The following is a 17,394-nucleotide window of genomic DNA, read 5'->3' on the forward strand; positions in this document are numbered from 1 at the left end:
AAACAGGAGATCTGTGGCATGCTGGGAACCACTGATGACGGCTTATCATACAGTGGGGCCTCCCAAAAGCTCATTTACTAGCTTAATGGTCACATTTCCTTCTACTCCCCTTTTTAAGTTTAAAAAAAAAAAAAGGATTCTGTCAAAACAACAGGAGGCGTCACAGATGCAAATCTTCAAGTCTTTCTGAGCAGGCAAACCATTCATTGGCTCTCAAGATGACTGCAAATAATTTCCTTCCCATCTTCCTATAAGCATCAGCTCCTCCTTCCCCCTTGCACAGGGAGGGACTCTGTCCCCCCATCCTGAGTGGACACATGGTCAGACATCTTCATCCACACTCAGGGTGCAAGCTGCTTGCCCAAACATCACTTTGTTTTATCGTGGCTCAGTAGTAAAGAATCTGCCCACGATGCAGGAGAGCTGGTTCAATCCCTGGGTTGGGAAGATCCCCTGGAGAAGGGAATAGCAACCCACTCAACATTCTTGCCTGGAGAATCCCCATGGATGTAGGAACTTGGTGGGCTACAGTCCATGGGGTTGCAAAGATTCAGATGCAATTGAGTGACTAACACTTTCCCTTTACAAGGACACCAGGGGTCGTGTTCTTTTGTTTATGAAACACCCATGAGACCTGAGGGTCAGTGAGTCGCAGGCTAGGAATGGACATAGTCCCCAAGACTCAGTGTCTGTGTTGTGTGCCAGGGCCCCCTTCACCACCTTCTCCCTCCTCACTGCTCTGGGTGGTAGCACCTTCACTGTTCTCGCCCATCCCAGTCAGGTGCAGGGAGGCACCTGCCAGGTGGCTGCTTTGGCTCTGTGGGACTCTCAGGCATTTCCTCTGGCCTCTGGTTGCTCTTAATAAATAACCCTGTCCTGCCTTGGGGAAGAAGCCAAGCTGAGCCTGAATTAAACCTGAGTGGAGGCGCTTGGAATGAGAATGGGGTCTGAGATATTTGTTACGGTCCATGAGGGAGAAGTGGAGCTCAGCCTCTTAGCCTGTAAACCTCATTTTTATTTCACTTGATGTTCTGATATTGCCATTTATTAGCAGCGTCATTGGGGCTTCCCAGGTGGCTCAGTGGTAAAGAATCTGCCAGCCAGTACAGGAGACCCAGGAGACCCGGGTTTGATCCCTGGGTTGGGAAGATCCCCTAGAGAAGGAAATGGCAACCCACTCCAGAATTCTTGTCTGGGAAATTCAATGGGTAGAGGAACCTGGTGGGCTACAGTCCATGGGGTCGAATAGAGTTGGACACAACTGAATGACTAAGCACACACAGCTGCTCATGAACACACACATCTTTGCTGAGGGCTTGCTGCATGCCAGGTGCTCGGGGCAAGGCAGTGTGGATGGCTCAGGGTAAGAGAAGTGTGGACTCTGAAAGTCCAGAAAGGCATGTATGGTGCTCTTGAGACAGGAAGGAGCCTTGGATTCCGTTGGGAGGGAGCTGGGAGGAGTGGTTGGATTCAGGGTTTGTTCTGGAGGCAGAGTCAATGGCATTGCTGATGGCGTTGAGTATGGGGTTGAGAAGAGATGAGTTTGGACTGGTAACAGCATGTCTATGCGTGTACACCTGGAAAGCTTCTGCGATCTTCGGCACCTGGGGAGATTCAAATGCGGGAGGCTCCTGGCAGGAGATGGGCCAGCGGAATCAGGACCTTCTCTGGAGCTACTGCAGCAGCTTCCTGGCTGGTCTCAAGTCTGCTTCCTGGCTTGTCTTTCTAAAGGAGGGCTGGGTACTTTCCTTTCCCCCAGACCCACAGGTTGTCCCTGTGGCCTTTAGACCAAAGTCCAGACCAGCCCAGGGGCAGTCACGGCCTCATGCTAACTTCCCACCCCATCTCTAGCCACTTCTTCACTTGCGTTTACTGATGTTCCAGACACATCAAACGCCTCCCTCCTGCTCCCCCACCCATGACGTCACAGTCACACGCCCTGCCTTCCCTTATTCTCTTCTCATGCCTCTGCCTTTCAGGAGCCTTTGCAAGCCTAGTCAGAATTCTGCCTTCCCCAAGCTCATACCCCATATTCTTCCCGATGGAATTATTTCTCTAATGAAACTTGATTTGTACATTTAGTCACCATTTAATTTTCTGTATTATGGTTGTATATCTTTAAACATGTATTATATATATTTATACTGTATTTATATATATATTATATTTTGTGTTATAGTTGTATATCCCTATAATACTGCTTTTATTATTGTAAGGTCTCTATTACTAGATTAAAAAAATTTTTGTTAATGTGAACTAATTTTGAAGTTTTTATTTACTTTGTTACAATATTGCTTCTATTTTAAGTTTTGTTTTTTTTGCTGTGAGACATGGGATCTTAGCTCCCTGTGTGTGTGTGTGTGAGCTCCATCAAGTCAGTTGTGTCCAACTCTGTGCGGCCCTGTGGACTGTAGCTCACCGGGCTTCTCTATCCATGGAATTTCCCAGGCAAGCATACTGGAGTGGGTTGCCATGCCCTTCTCCAGGGGATCTTCCCACCCCAGGGATCGAGCCCACATCTCTTATGTCTCCTGCATTGGCAGGCGGGTTCTTTACCACTAGTGCCACCTGGGAAGCCCCTTTGATCCCAGCTCCCTGATCAGGGATCAAATCCACATCCCCTACATTGGAAGGTGAAGCCTTAACCACTGGGCCACCAGGGAAGTCCCTCTATTCTCAAGGGGGAAGCTGAGTCTTACTCTGAATTCCGGTCTAGCCTAGAGTTTTAGACCCTCAGTAAATGGCCTGAATTATATTGATTCAGTGAAGACAGACAGGAGCTAAGAGGGCAGTTCAGAAGCATCAAGTGCCCTCTGATTACAACTATTGCTGGTATACATGGGTGACAGTAAAGAGCTTGTAAAAACCTGGAAATCAGATAGCTTTCTATTTCAGAGGCAGCCAGCTTTCTCCAGATAATCCAGTGGTCCACCACATTTCCCAGCCTCCTTTGCACTTAGATTGGTCACATGATTGGCTCTGGTTCATGAGATGTGGACAGGAAGTCAGGTGTCACTTTGAGGCTCTTAGGAATCAGCGCTCTCCTCCATCTTTGTCTCTGGCTGCTGCAGTCAGCCCATAGCCATATCTTAATATGTAGAACACAGAATGGATGGAGCCTGGATCCAGACACGTCTGATGGAGATGGGTCCTGCCATCTCACATTAGACCTTGCAAGGATACACAAATGTTGTACTAAATCGATGAGGTTTGGATTCGCGTGTTACCTCAGCATAGCGTATCGTATCCTGACTATCATATCCTCTCAATGTAGAGCCAGTAAAATCTGCATATGATGGTTTGATTAGCGATCTGAGAAAGCGAAGTCAGAAACGGTCTGTTTGTAAACTTGCAGGCATCAGACATCACACCCAGGATGATTCAGTGAATGAGCTCATGGAGGCAGAAATAGAATATGATTGTAAACAAACACACAAACAAACAGCAGAAACAGAATCCACTGTGATGTACCGTGATTTGGAAAGGGGGCACAGAAAGGGCGATGGAGAACCAGAAGTCCGTCATGTCCTTGAGAGAGGATGTCTTGGCTGCTTGGAGGAACAGCATCTGGGCCTTTTGGACTATACTGCGGAGATGCAGGCATCAGCCTGTTGGGGACCATTTCACATTCAGGTTATGTAACTTCCTGCTTCTGATGTGAAGTCATGCTTGCAGCTTGTGCATGCTCAGTCACTTCATTTGTGTCTGACTCTTTGAGACCCCATGGACTGTAGCCCACCAGGCTTCTCTGTCCATGGGATTCTCCAGGCAAGAATACTGGAATGGGTTGCTATGCCCTCCTCCAGGGGATTTTCCCGACTTAGGGATTGGTCCTGAGTCTCCTGTGTCTCCTGCATTGCAGATGGATTCTTCACCCACTGAGCCACCTGGGAAGCCCATGCTTGAAGTATAACTTCCAGATAATACTGAACTTGCCATTAATTTGTTCAAAAGGAGAGAGGACCCTCTGTGCTAACACACATACTAGCTGATTTAATCGACAGATCATTTTCATTGCCAATGAATTCTCTAGCAATCTAGTTACGTGTATCAGCCTCTGTAAGGCAGTAAGTTCATTCATGGAAATCAGAATGAGATGGAAATCAGAATCAGTCTGTTGAATCTGTTGAAATTAGACCCAGTTCGCTGGTAAGCCACCTTGTGAGGTCTTTAGGCAGCCAGGTGGGCAGACCCTCTCCGGTTCCACCACTCAGCTTCGCTGTGGGAGTTGTGCTTGCTACAGTGCGTGTCCTTACCACGTAACCTTCAGGACTTCCCTGGTGGTCTGCTGGTAAAGAATCTGCCTTCCGACGTAGGGGAGGCGGCTTCGATCCCCAGTTGGGAAACTAAGATCGCACTTGCCCCAGGGCAGCCTGTGTGCCACCACTACCAAGCAAGCCTGTGTGCTCTGGAGCCCAAGCACTGGAATGAGGAGCCACATAAGTAAATGAATTAAAAAAGAAAAAACATGTAACCTTCAGATGCTTCCAGAAATGGAGCTGACTGGGAAACACAGTTAGCTTTGTCTGTATGATCTAATGGGTCTTTACATTAAGGTTGGAGCCCCCCCAAACACCCCATTAGAGAATCTCCTTGAGTATAAATTTGATTGTTGACTTGAAAACGTATAGACCCAACCATGAACAGAATTGATTCTTGTTTGCTTAAATAAATTTCAGGGAGAAGACTCATACAAACATACTCTAACTCTGCTGTTTCCCCCAGAAGTCTCAAAGACCGTTTTGGATCATCAACAATATATATATCTGCAGCTGTGTGTTCGAAAGCTACCGGCAAATTCTTGCTCAAATAGTTTCTCACATAAGAATCATGTTTTGGAGATTTTCAGTTCCCTTTAGTCTCCTTTCTGGTTCTAGACTTGAAATATTGGTTATGTCTCATATCCCAAACACCCAGCCCCAAACTAAAAATAGAACACAAATCTTTGTTAACTTTTTGGATTTATTTACAAAATTTTTTTTAGATTTATTTTTTGTTTTATTTGTTAATTTACTGGCCACGATGCCTGGCACGCGGGATCTTAAGTTACCTGACCAGGTATTTAACCTGAGCCCCCGGCATTGGCAATGTGGAGTCTTAACCACTGGACTGCCAGGGAAGTCCCTGTTAATTTTTTTAAAAATTATTTATTTTTGGCTGTGCTGGGCCTCTGTTGCCTTGTGGGCTTTGTCTAGGGGTGCAGGGGCTCCTCTAGTTACGATTCTCAGGCTTCTCTTGTTGCAGAGCAGGGACTCTCGAGCACACAGGCTTCAGTAGTTGCATTTCCCCAGCTCTAGAGCACAGACTCAATAGCTGTGGTGCATGGGCTGAGTTGCTTTGCGGCAGGTGGGATCTTCCCAGATCAGTTATCCAACTAGTGTCTCCTGCCTTGGCAGGCAGATTCTTTACCACTAAGCCACTAGCGAAGCCCCCTTTAAATTTTTTTTAATGGTAAAAATAGTCATATAAGTAAGAATTTCTAGAAGTGTAGAAATAATAAAAAATAGAAAGTAGGACCCTTCCTAGTTCCATCCCCCAGAAAAAGCCACGGTGACTAGTTTGGTGGATATTATTCCAGATTTTCTCCCTACACATATACAACCATATGTTTTATTATTTACAAAAATGGGATAATTTTATGCATGCTGTCTTACAATATGCTTTTTTTTTCTCTCAGGAACATATCTTGGGCATATTTTTTATGTCAACGCACATTTGTATTTTTTAGTGGAATATTCCACATATTCCATTTTATATGTGTACTATAATTTATTTAACCAGTTCCCATTGCATTGCTCTCAATTTTTCACATTTATAAACAATCGTGAAATGAATGGCTTTATCTACAGATTTTTGAGTACCATATGGCCTTACTATAGTTAAGTTTCTAGATGAGAAAATATTAGGCCAAAAGATTTCTATATCTTAAATTTTAATAGCTTTTGCCCAAAGGTCTGTACAGTTTACATATTCACCACCACCATGCTGACCTCTTGGTTGGATTTGCATTTTGATAGTCTTCAGTAATAGAAATCTCAGGGCTAGAGTCTACTGTGCAAGATAGAGGTGTAATTTTTTTGAATTACTAAAATGCAAAAATTACCCCATACAGTGCCATTTTGGTTGTGGTTTCATAAGCACAAAATGGTAACCATGACTCATGAGTGAAAGCAGAAGTGTAGCCCATTCTGACATTCTCAGTCGAGTTCCCACCTTGTGGCCCCCCCCACCCCCACGATGACAACCGTACACGTGTGACGAGGTTTGTTGGGCTAACAGGAGTAGGAAGTGCTTTACTTTAAATCTGCCTTTTACAGAGAAGTCAGTGGCTGAGATGGAAAAGTCCTTAACTCCCACATTTGCTGGCTATGCACCCTTGGTGCCTCACTAATTCTCTCTGAACTGATTTCTTTGTCTGGCTTATGGCATTTTGTGAGAACTAACTGAGAAAGTAGATGGAAGTTCCTAACCCAATGCCTGACATGTTTGCTTGTTTTCTCCATCAGCTGAGCATCCTTCCTCTGTGGAAAATAGAGCTTCTATTCAAGGACCAAACTTCACCATGACAAATGACTCTGGTTTTAAACCATTTCCAAGAGAAGGGTAAGTCTTACTTGTTGGGAAGCTCTATGTCTCTAGATTTGTTTGCAATGTATTGGACGTTTAGGTATGTTGTTGAACAGGATGCTTTTTTGTTTGTTTTTTCAGAGCAATTTTCTCTAATCGTCTTCTTGTTGTTCAGTTGCTAAGCTGTGTCCGACTCTTTGTGATTCCATGGACCGTGGTCTTAACCGTATCCATTTGGTTTTGCCAAGTGCATTATGAAATAGGTCATATTACTGTTTGGCCACATTATGTAGATACAGCTCATTGTGTTTAAAGCTGCCTATTGTTTTCAAATGTGGCTCTGTTGACAGGGGTTCCAGTGGGAGTGACTTGAGCTCAGTGAGACCTGTTGGGTCTATGAGGCTTTTCACTCTGTGCACGTGTGAACTTATTTCCTGGGTAAGCTGCTCTAGCTAAGATGGAAAGCATCTGTCACTCATGGTAATTTCCTTCTACCTAGTGGCTTAGTTAAACCCTTGCTATGTTTCTAGCCATTCAGACTACTCCAGAGTGTTCTAAACCACATCTGGAATATCCACAAGGTGGATATGTGGGAAATGCCTGCAGAGGGGATCATTCCTGGAGAAATGAAAAGAGCCCAGAAAGCTGGTGGCAAAAATAAGCCCTAGATTGAAGGGAGGCAGCACAGCTTAATTCATTAGCTTGCTTTTATTTAACTACCATCAAAGGTAGGGCATGTAGTGAATAGTAATCCTAATTTTCAGATGAGGAAATGGGAATTCACAAGTTTAATGACTATGTTTAATGAGATTTGTAAAGTTCTAGATTAAACTCAAGACCTGTGGTCCAGTTCTCTCTCTGTTGAGGAAGACTGGGATGGGAGTAGCACCCCCCAAAACTGTTCCTGGGCTGCAGATGCAGGAGGCCCAAATGCAGCATCCATAGCAAAGTGTCAGGGTTCAGCCAGGTGAAACTCAGCAAGGACATGACCTGGTGGTAAACTTGAGGGAAACGAAGGCAGACACCAAGTTCTCTGAAGTGTGTTGCTGAAGCCAGAGATGGAAGGACCAAGGATGTCCAGGTATTCAGGGCTCATCTCCGAGATAACCAGTCACTTTCAAGATCCACCTGGGAGAGGCTGGAGGCTGTTAACTTATCCTAGTTCATCAGATTTCACTGGGTATGAAGCCTGGCAGAGCTCAGGGGAAATGAGGCTTCATGATTTCTGGTCAGAGGTGCTGAGAACAGCAGAGACTGTAGGCAGGGTTCACAGTTTAGCCCACAGAATTGTCCTTTTCTAGGTGCTTCTTCTGCCTTCCTTGCTTCTCCTCTGCACTGTTGATTGAGTGCGGCCAGCAATGCCAATGATGCCAGGCTATGCTGAGCTCTGTGCAAGTGTTCTGAGCCCCCTTGACTGCTTTCTCTCCGCTTCTGCTGGACTCATTCAGCTCTTCATTGAAATGTGTGTTGTTCATGTGGCAGATTTCTGTTTCTGATAAGGCCGAGTGAAGTTTAGGCTGCTGCATGGCTTTGGCTTCCTTCAAATTTATACCTGTTCATAGCTGTCTTTAGTTTGCATGGTTTGTAGATAATAACACCTTTTCTCTGTTACATTCTCCAACAATCTAGTTACACTAAATCTCTCCATACAGGTTCATGATCTCAGATCATGCTCATGACCAACCCATGGGGAGATTTTCTATTGCCCTCTCTTCCCTGCCCCTACTCCTGCAATACTCTAGCCTCAAATTAATATCTGACATCTTTCTTGAAGGCTGATAACAAAGTATTTTTGTAAATAACAAAGCCTTTTTTTTTTTCCCTAAAGCTGACTTTTGGTTAACCAAGGTTGTTTTCTGTTGGGGCAGAGAATAACTATAGAAGGCACAGGCCTGGATGCTCAAATTAATTCTCTTAAAATGAATGTTTTACTGCTCTAGAATAGAATATGCTGAGAGTGGTAGAGTGGGAAGGTCCAGGCAGGGCCTGCTGTTTAGCTAATCTGTCCAGTTCTTGCAGTGCTTTGGAGAAAAAGAAAATCATGTGTTGAAGGGCAAGGGGATCTTTGCAGTGATGCTGTGCCATTTTCAGTCTTGTTTATCTCCTTGTCCTTGTTTTTATTTTTAAGGAGTTAAAGGTTAATAGTTTATGCTGAAATACATAAGGATAAATATTGGGTGGAGCTTCCCTTGTAGCTCAGTTGGTAAAGAATCTGCCTGCAGTGCAGGAGACCTGGGTTCCATTCCTGGGTCAGGAAGATACCCTGGAGCAGGAAATGGCAACCCGCTCCAGTATTCTTGCCTTGAGAATTTCATGGACAGAGGAACCTGGCAGTCTACAGTCCATGGAATTGCAAGCATTCGACACGACTTAGCGACTAAACCACCACCGAATATTGGGCAGGGTGTTTCTAGACACTTTTTTTCTCTGAGACTTTTGATACTTTTGTGTAAGAAAATCAAATGTATTTCCTATATTATATGAACTTGAAGAAATTGAAAGCCAGGGGAGAAAATACAATCAGTAACATTTTGGATTAATCAAGCTTCTAGACCCAGTGACCAATTTATAGGAAAACAAATTTATAGGGAAGCAAGAAAGAGGAGTGTATTAAGAGACATCATGGGATGCAATTAGCAAAACTCAGATATAGGTAATTCTAAGTGCCTCTTGATGAGGGTGAAAGGGGAGAGTGAAAAGGCTGGTTTAAAACTCAACATTCAAAAAACTAAGATCACAGCATTTGGCCCCATCATTTCATGGCAAATTGATGGGGAAAAAGTGGAAACAGTGATAGATTTTATTTTCTTGGGCTTCACTATCATTGCAGGTGATAACTGCCTGCATGAAATTAAAACACGTTTGCTCTTTGGAAGGAAAGCTACAATAAACCTAATTAAAAAGCATAGACATCACTTTGCTGACAAAGCTCCATATAGTTAAAGCCATGGACTTTCCAGTAGCCGTGTACGGGTGTTGGACCACAAAGAAGGCTGAGCGCCAAAGAACTGATGCTTTCTAATAGTTGCGCTGGAGAAGACTCTTGAGAGTCCCTTGGACTGCAAGGAGATCAAACCAGGCAACCCTAAAGGAAATCAACCCTGAATATTCATTGGAAGGACCAATGCTGAAACTGAAGCTCCAATACTTTGGCCACCTGATGCAAAGAACCGACTCATTGGAAAAGACCCTGATGCTGGGAAAGATTGAGGGCAAGAGGAGAAGGGGACACCAGAGGATGAGATGGTTGGATGGCATCACCGACTCAATGGACATGAGTTTGAGCAAACTCCGGGAGATAGCGAAGGACAGGGAAGCCTGGCATGCTGCATTCCATGGGGTAGCAAAGAGTCAGACACTACTTAGGGACTGAACAATGATTGAACAACAAAGACTAGGTAATCTAATTTCTTTTTCATCTTTGATAACAATAATGACAAGAAGACATGGGAAAAAGAAATGGAGTAACCCATAATTTAAAAGAGAATTAAGATCTATAACTAATAATAGTGTATAGGCCTTACGTGGATCTCAGTGCAAAATTCTACATAATAAAAAAAATTTTTTTAAAGGATAGGTAAATATGAACACTGACTCAATGTTTAATTAAATTGAGTTAATGTGATTTTTAAAGTTTGTGATCATTCGAATTTACACTTTTAAGAAGATAAAATAGTTTCAGGGATTTACTTCAAATCATAAATCATTGGTGTTTGTGTGGACAAAAATGAAATAAAAGTGGCCACTATTGTGTAAGTTTGAAAATTTCCTAAATTAAAGGTAACATACAAAAACCTAGCTAGACTGTAATTGAAAAAAAGCAAGGGCTGCAGCTTAGAATAATTAATGTAAAAATGCCTTGTGTCCTTGACTAAGTTGGAAGAAAGCCAAATGTTCATTTTTATTATTATTTTTCATGCTAAGATTTTGGATCATCAAAATCAAAACCTAAATACAAATGCACTTAAAGTAAAATCAATAGAAATATATAAACCTGTTGACAATGTTCTTTGTAGCAATCCTGTAATAAAACAAGGGATTTCTCAGCCCCACTGCCTTCCCCTATATCATTTGAAGGTCAGTAATGCTGTTGTGTTTGACTAAGGTTTCTAGTGTCATTTATATACACTGCATGTTAAATTAATTTCCGAAGTTTAACTTGACGTTTATCAGAGTTAGACTTTGAAATTCATACAAGAGAAATAGGTCAAATCACATATTACAAAAGAGAAAAGATAAGCACCCATTTGTTTAAGCTTTAAAATGTCCTGGAAGGGTTTTTTGTTGTTGTTGTTGTTTTGTTTTAATCAAAAGAATAGGAGCTACCAAAAAAAAAAAAATGACTTGATTATATAAGGTCTTCAATTGTAGATGCAGAAAAGTAGATGGAGAGGGTGGCAGGAAGACATTTGGCATGGTCAGAATCAGAATTTGTGGAGTTCAAATATCTTGCTCAGTCTCCATTCTACTCTGCTCTGGTTGGAGATGTTGGGAATCTAAAATTGATGCATGGCAGATGTCCTTGTGGTAAGGATTCTGAATGAGAATTATGTTCTTTAATTATACGCTCCTAGGCTTTGGATTTGGAAGGCAGAATGAGCTTTGGTTTTTCTAGTAGTCATGTACAGATGTGAGAGTTGGACCTAAAAGAAGGCTGAGTGCTGAAGAATTGATGCTTTTGAACTGTAGTGCTGGAGAAGACTCTTGAGAGTCTCTTGGACAGCAAGGAAATCAAACCAATCCATCCTAAAGGAAATCAACCCTGAATATTCATTGGAAGGACTGAGGCTGAAGCTGAAGCTCTAATACTTTGGCTACCTGATATGAAGAGCTGACTCACTGGAAAAGACCCTGATGCTGGGAAGGATTGAGGGCAGGAGGAGAAGGGGGCAGCAGAGGATGAGATGGTTGGATGGCAACAGTGACTCAATGGACATGAGTTTGAGCAAGCCCTGGTGGAAAGTGGAGGACAGAGGAGCCTGGCATGCTGTAGTCCATGGGGCCGCAAAGAGTTGGACACTACTGAGGGACTGAACAACAACAAAAGCTGGTGATCGTAACCTTTCTGCCTTTTGGTTAGTTAGTAGGAGACAACCAAGGAAGAAGGCCTGGGAAAAGGCTATAAGGTACGAGTGAATAAAAGGAGACAAAGGGCAGTGGAGGTGAGCTGGTGGTGTTGGTGCAGTGGGAGGCAGACAGGGTGGCAGCCTGGTGATGCTCGCTGGGCCAGTGGCAATCCTGGTGGGCCTCACGGGGGTGGTCTTCTGCTGCTAGTGCTCAGAACTAAGGGAGTAGGTTGAAAGCTGCTTAAAGACTCGTTGTGACACTTAGCCTGAGCTGGTGATTTCTGCTCACTCCTTTAATTCTATGATGAACCTCCCTCTGCAGTAAGTGAAGATGCTTCTTTCTGACCCGCAAACCCCACACAGCTCAGCCAGACTGCAAGGCTGAGGCCTGGACCGCTCTCCTTTCCCTGTGTGTAGCTGACCCTCCAGCCACAGACTTGGGCCTCCTGTGTTCTGTTCTGTAACTCTGCTGGCTCCAAAGAACCGACCTGTGACTCTGTGGGTGCTGTGTTTCTACCCCTTCCCCCTCCCCACCCCCAACCAATGGGCCTGGGAACCAAAATACACGGCCCCGAAGGCCGGTTCTGCAACTTTCTGTCTCTGTGATTTTGGCTCAGTTTTGTAACCTCTTTGAGCCTCTGTTTCCTCATCTCTAAAATGGGGGGAAATAACACTACTTCCCAAGGTTAGAATGTGGATAATAAAGTGAGTTAATTATCTAGAACATGGCAGGTGCTTGTACACAGTATCCATTATATAAGTTGCACACGCTCTGAATGGAGTCAATGCATCATTCCACTTGGGGAAACTGATGAGAAAACAGGTTAGGATCAAAGGGCCTTTCTTCACTGATCACAATAGACTTTCCATTGAGAAATTCCCTCTCACACGCGTGCAGAACAGTCCAGTTCCTCTCAAATGAAGTGTTGTTTTTTTGACTTGGCAAGGGCATGGTGTACTCTGAGCCACTTACTGTCTTGTGTCAACAGCAAAACAAAACCACGCAAACAATTGGCGTTTGGCCTTGGTGACTCTGATCTCGGGTTTCTGCCCACCACCTGATCAAGCTCTGAAGTCTTGCTTCATGTAATCCTTAGATAAATACAATATTATTTCCTCTTAAGAGAAACCCATCAACCTAATGAATTATATTAAATAATTTCTGCTTACATACTTGCCGAATGTTAAATGCTCATAAACTATATTCTGGACAATGCAGGTGCCATTAGAGTTGTTATAGTAATTTTATCATCTCTCCTAGCTCATAAACGTTTGTCTTTACTTAAAAATAATTTACACAGGGACTTCCCTGGTGGTCCAGTGGTTAAGACCCCTTGCTTCCACTGCAAGGGGCACAGGTTTGATCCTGGTTGGGGAACAAAGATCCCACATGCTGCGTGGTACTGCCAAAAAATAATAAAAACTTAAAATAATTTACATAGAGCTGAGAGCTTAAATGTTATATTTTCTAAAGGGAAGAAAAGCATAATCAATTGTGTATCTCCCCATTTCTATTTGTAGACCATCTCACAAAATATCTAGATCTGAAACTCTACAAGATTGATGATATGAAAATAATCTATGCTATCGGAAGTTGAAACTAACGTGTTTAAGTGGGTGTTTGATATGAAGTGCTCATACACTTTTTGATTCAAAGTTAACAACTGGTAAATATCAGTTCCTTTTGAATATTTACTAGAGCCTTAGATTGATGATTCTAACTCATACTATGTATAGAAATTGTGTTTTCTTCATTTTGAAAGGGTTTTTTTTTTTTTCTTTGTGATCCATTGGATATTGAGACTGTGTCATGATGTGACTTAAACATGATGTAACCTGGTGGGGGAAGGAATTATGTGGTGTTAAAGAAGGTCAGGTCAAATGGAATGTTCCTTGTTCCTGAAGGAAAGGAGATATTGCCTTTTATTGGTTTACAAGTCATGTTTCAAGTGTTTTCTTTGAGGCTAGGAGTTAGGTCATCCCTTTGCTATACACTTAATAATTTGCTAATTCAGTCCCCAAGCTTCTAAGTGGTATTTAGACAATCTTATTTGTCTCCAGTCCCTATTATAAAGTGAGTCGTATGCTTACTCTCCAGGTGTATCATAGATATAAAGGCATATGTATTTGCTGGGGGCTTATTTTAGCAAGAAATACACAGAATCATTAAGACATGGCCCCTACCTTCATAGATGTGACTATTGAGCCTTAGAGACAAAGTGAAAGAAAACATTATGAAATTTCTTTTTGTTGTTCTTTGGGGATTGTATATAGATACAGACGCAGCCGCTACTTTTATGAGAATGTTGAATGCACATCCAGCTCCCTGCATAGTCTAGCCGTGCTCCTTCTCAGCCCAGACCTCTTGAAGCTGTATGTTGGGTTTGAGATGACAACCTTTCCAGATAAAGCAAGATCATTCTTTGTTGTCAGTATACACACAACCGGCCTCCCAAACCAGAAGTTTCCAATAAGCACCCAAGGTCCACTCAAGGTAGAAGAATGAAAAGTGAAATTGGATCACAAGCTGGGGGTTGAGCTTTTGGGTCTTGAGTTGTTCTGAGTGATTAGTTTCTGGGGAAACTTCTGTCCCCCCAGCTGTAGCACATGTTGGTGTTCTCCGGGTCCCATCAGAGTTATGGTCTCCAATGAGGCAACTCAGTTTCTGATAAGGTAGTACGTGGTCGGTGGGGGTCAGGAAGCAGGAGCAGAGGATGTCCCCTTGAACTATGAAATAAGAAAACAAACAAACCCGTGTGAGGCAGGAATGGCATTTGTTCCGATGCCTAATTTTAGAAGCAGAATGTGAAAAGATGAGTTGGAACACACATGGGCAGCTCCAATAAAATGTTGAGGTGGAGTGTCCTTGCTCTTACTCTGAATGCTAGACTGTAGGACTGACATGCACAGGGTTTTGCAAAACAGGTAATTGCTGATATATTATTGTTTTCTACTAGAAGGTCTGAGATCATCTGGCTGGGTCTCTGTGAATAAGGATATAGACTTGGTAGGAACTGAAAAGTAACTTTCCTGCTTTAACCATGTAGGAAGCAACTAGGAGGGAAGTAGAAACTACCCCCAGACTGAATCTTCATGGTGCTCTATAATTAGGGGCCCTGATGGGGTGTCTGAACATTCAAAGGAAACTGGAAGACTGAAGACTATCTAGACAAGGATGGTAGATACATGGTATAAAGGCCACTCTCTTTTTTTCCCATGTCATGGCAGATGTTACCTGTGAACCATGGCATTTTTTTTTCCCTGCTAAGATTTTCAGTTCTTTTATATTGAGATCTACAAAATCAGGAAGACCATCTCACCCTGTGTGAGTTCTCATTTCATACTTCTGGTTGTAATAAATTAGAAGTCACAAGACATCAAGAAACTGATATAATTCAAAAGGTTTTACTTCCTCTTTATTCTAATGTATGGTGGTGGTCATGAAGTCTCTTCAAGTGAAGTTGATGTTGGTGATTGATTCTGGTTGAGGGACTAGTCAGATTTTTCTTTGTTTATTTTTACATAATGATATTAAGTTTAATTTTCAGAGATAGATTCATACTAACCAAGATTTCAGAAATTATGTGCATGCTCAATTACTCAGTTATATCTGACTCTTTGTGACCCCCTAGGCTGTAGCCCACCAGGCCCCTCTGTCCATGCAATTTCCCAGGCAAGAATACTGGAGTGGGTTGCCATTTCCTGCTCCTGGGAATCTTCCCAACCCAGGGATTGAACCTGCATCTCCTGCATTGGCAGGCGGGTACTTTACCACTGAGCCACCTGGCAAGCCAACTTAGGAAACTAACATTGTGTTATAATAAGAAATATACTTGGTCTCTGCTCCAGTTCTCAGCACCATTTGAGTTTATGCTAATGTGGTGACTTAAGGCACATCCCCTGTATAGCCTGGGATGGGGCAGGTCATCAGAAAGACCAAGAGATTAGTGGGTTGAGACTTTCAGCTGCCCAGCCACAGCCTCTAGGAAGGGGAATGGGACGGATGCTGGAGATTAAATCTCTATAAAAGCTCTCAAACAGTGAGATTTGATGAGCTTCCAGGTCGGTGAACACTTGGTGGTGCTGAGTGAGTGGTGCACCTGGAGAAACCCTGGAAACTCCATGTTCCTCCCCCCATATCTTGCTCCAAGCATCTCTCCCAGCTGGCTCTTCCTGAGTTGTATTCTAGAATAAATCAGTAAACATAAGTAAATGTTTCCCTGAGCTCTGTTAGCTATTCTAGCAAATTGTTGAACCAGAGAAGGAGGTCAGGGGAACCTGATTTATAGGTGGTTGGTCAGAAATGCAGGTGACAACCTGACTTGCAATCGGTCTCTGAAGTGGGGGTGGGTGTGGGTGGGAAGGGTGGTGGGGCAGTCTTCTGAGACTGAGTCCTTAACCTGTGGGATCTGCTATAATCTCCAGGTAAACAGATGGTGTCAGAATTGAATTTGTAGGACATTAGTTTGTGTTTTCTGAGACTGGGGAGTTGCTTGAAGTAGGGAAAGCCCCCACATGGGAGAGAAATAGTGTTTCTTTTATGGATAGATAAAGAGAAATGCCACTCTATTTAAACTCAGTGAGTACTATCTTTGCATTAGCCTGAGCTGGTTCTTATCTACCTGAGAAGTAGAATCATAATGAGAAAGTTTCTTGAGAATTATGGAACCAAGAGCTTCCCTGGTGGCTCAGATGGTAAAGAATCCACCTGCAATGCGGGAGACCTGGGTTCGATCCCTGGGTTGGGAAGATCCCCTGGAGGAGGGCATGGCCACCTACTCCAGTACTCTTGCCTGGAGGATCCCATGGACAGAGGAGCCTGGTGTGCTGCAGTCCCTGGGTTCGCAAAGGGTCAGACATGACTGAGCAACTCAGCACAGCATGGAACCAGAAGTAAAAGAATCAGTTGCATGAATTCCTTTACTTGTTTAATGTTTCGATCATTCTACACTGAAGACAAAGTGTCTGCTCTCTTAGGGCCTACATGGCGAGAAGGTGGCTGGTGATCAACAAGGATACGATGAATAAACATGGTCATTTCAAATAATATTTAATTGATATGAAGAGTATAACACAGGATGTTGTGGTAGTGAATCAAATGTTTAATTAATTCCTGCTCTATTAGTGGACTGGTCTTTCTGCAGCTGGTAGACTCCTGACACCAGAAGCAGAATGACTAAGACCTTGGGCAGGACCTGCCTTCTCCCTTGGATGGTACACTAACTGGACTGCTAAAACATGCCTCAGCAAGTCCACCACTCACAGCCCCTTCAGACAGATCAGCAGTTCTTGATGCTGGGGAGCAGCACTAAGTCCTGCTTAAGGCCAGGAACCCTGTGGTCGGAACAGACCTGTAGACATACCCTGATTGTGCCAGTTGTAGACATTCAACAAATGTTCACTGAGCTTATGTTATGTACCAAGTGCTGTGCTGGTGCTAAAGACAGACCATGAGCAAATAAATATGAAATATGATATCTTTGGACACCCATGTTCACAGCAGTATTATTCACACTAGCCCAAAGGTGAAGCATCACAAGTGTCCACTGATGGATGAATGGCTACACCAAAGGTGCCATAAACGCAATGGCATATAATTCAGCCTTAAAAAAGGAAGGAAATTCTGATACATGCTACAGTGTGGATGAAGCTTGAGAACGCTATGCTAAGTGAAATAAGCCAGCCCCAGAGGAACAAATACTGTGTGATTTCACTTATAGAAGGCACCTAGAATAACTCACACCAGGTTCACATAAGTTCA

At 43.2% G+C, this 17,394-nt stretch overlaps 1 long non-coding RNA gene across 4 annotated transcripts in view; it reads left to right on the forward strand.

Annotated features, from left to right (window-relative positions):
* The window catches only part of LOC122686838, a 127,111-nt gene that overhangs the window by 28,499 nt on the left and 81,218 nt on the right, over nt 1-17,394 (forward strand). For 2 of the 4 annotated variants that reach the window (XR_006338914.1, XR_006338912.1), the window contains exons 2-3: nt 3,356-3,633; nt 6,507-6,603. This is a non-coding gene — a long non-coding RNA (uncharacterized LOC122686838). The remainder of the gene's footprint in view (nt 1-3,355; nt 3,634-6,506; nt 6,604-17,394) is intronic. The other 2 variants (XR_006338913.1, XR_006338911.1) reach the window with 1 other exon arrangement.

This window comes from Cervus elaphus, chromosome 30 (assembly GCF_910594005.1).
Source record: "Cervus elaphus chromosome 30, mCerEla1.1, whole genome shotgun sequence".
Classification (NCBI taxonomy): Eukaryota; Metazoa; Chordata; class Mammalia; order Artiodactyla; family Cervidae; genus Cervus; species Cervus elaphus.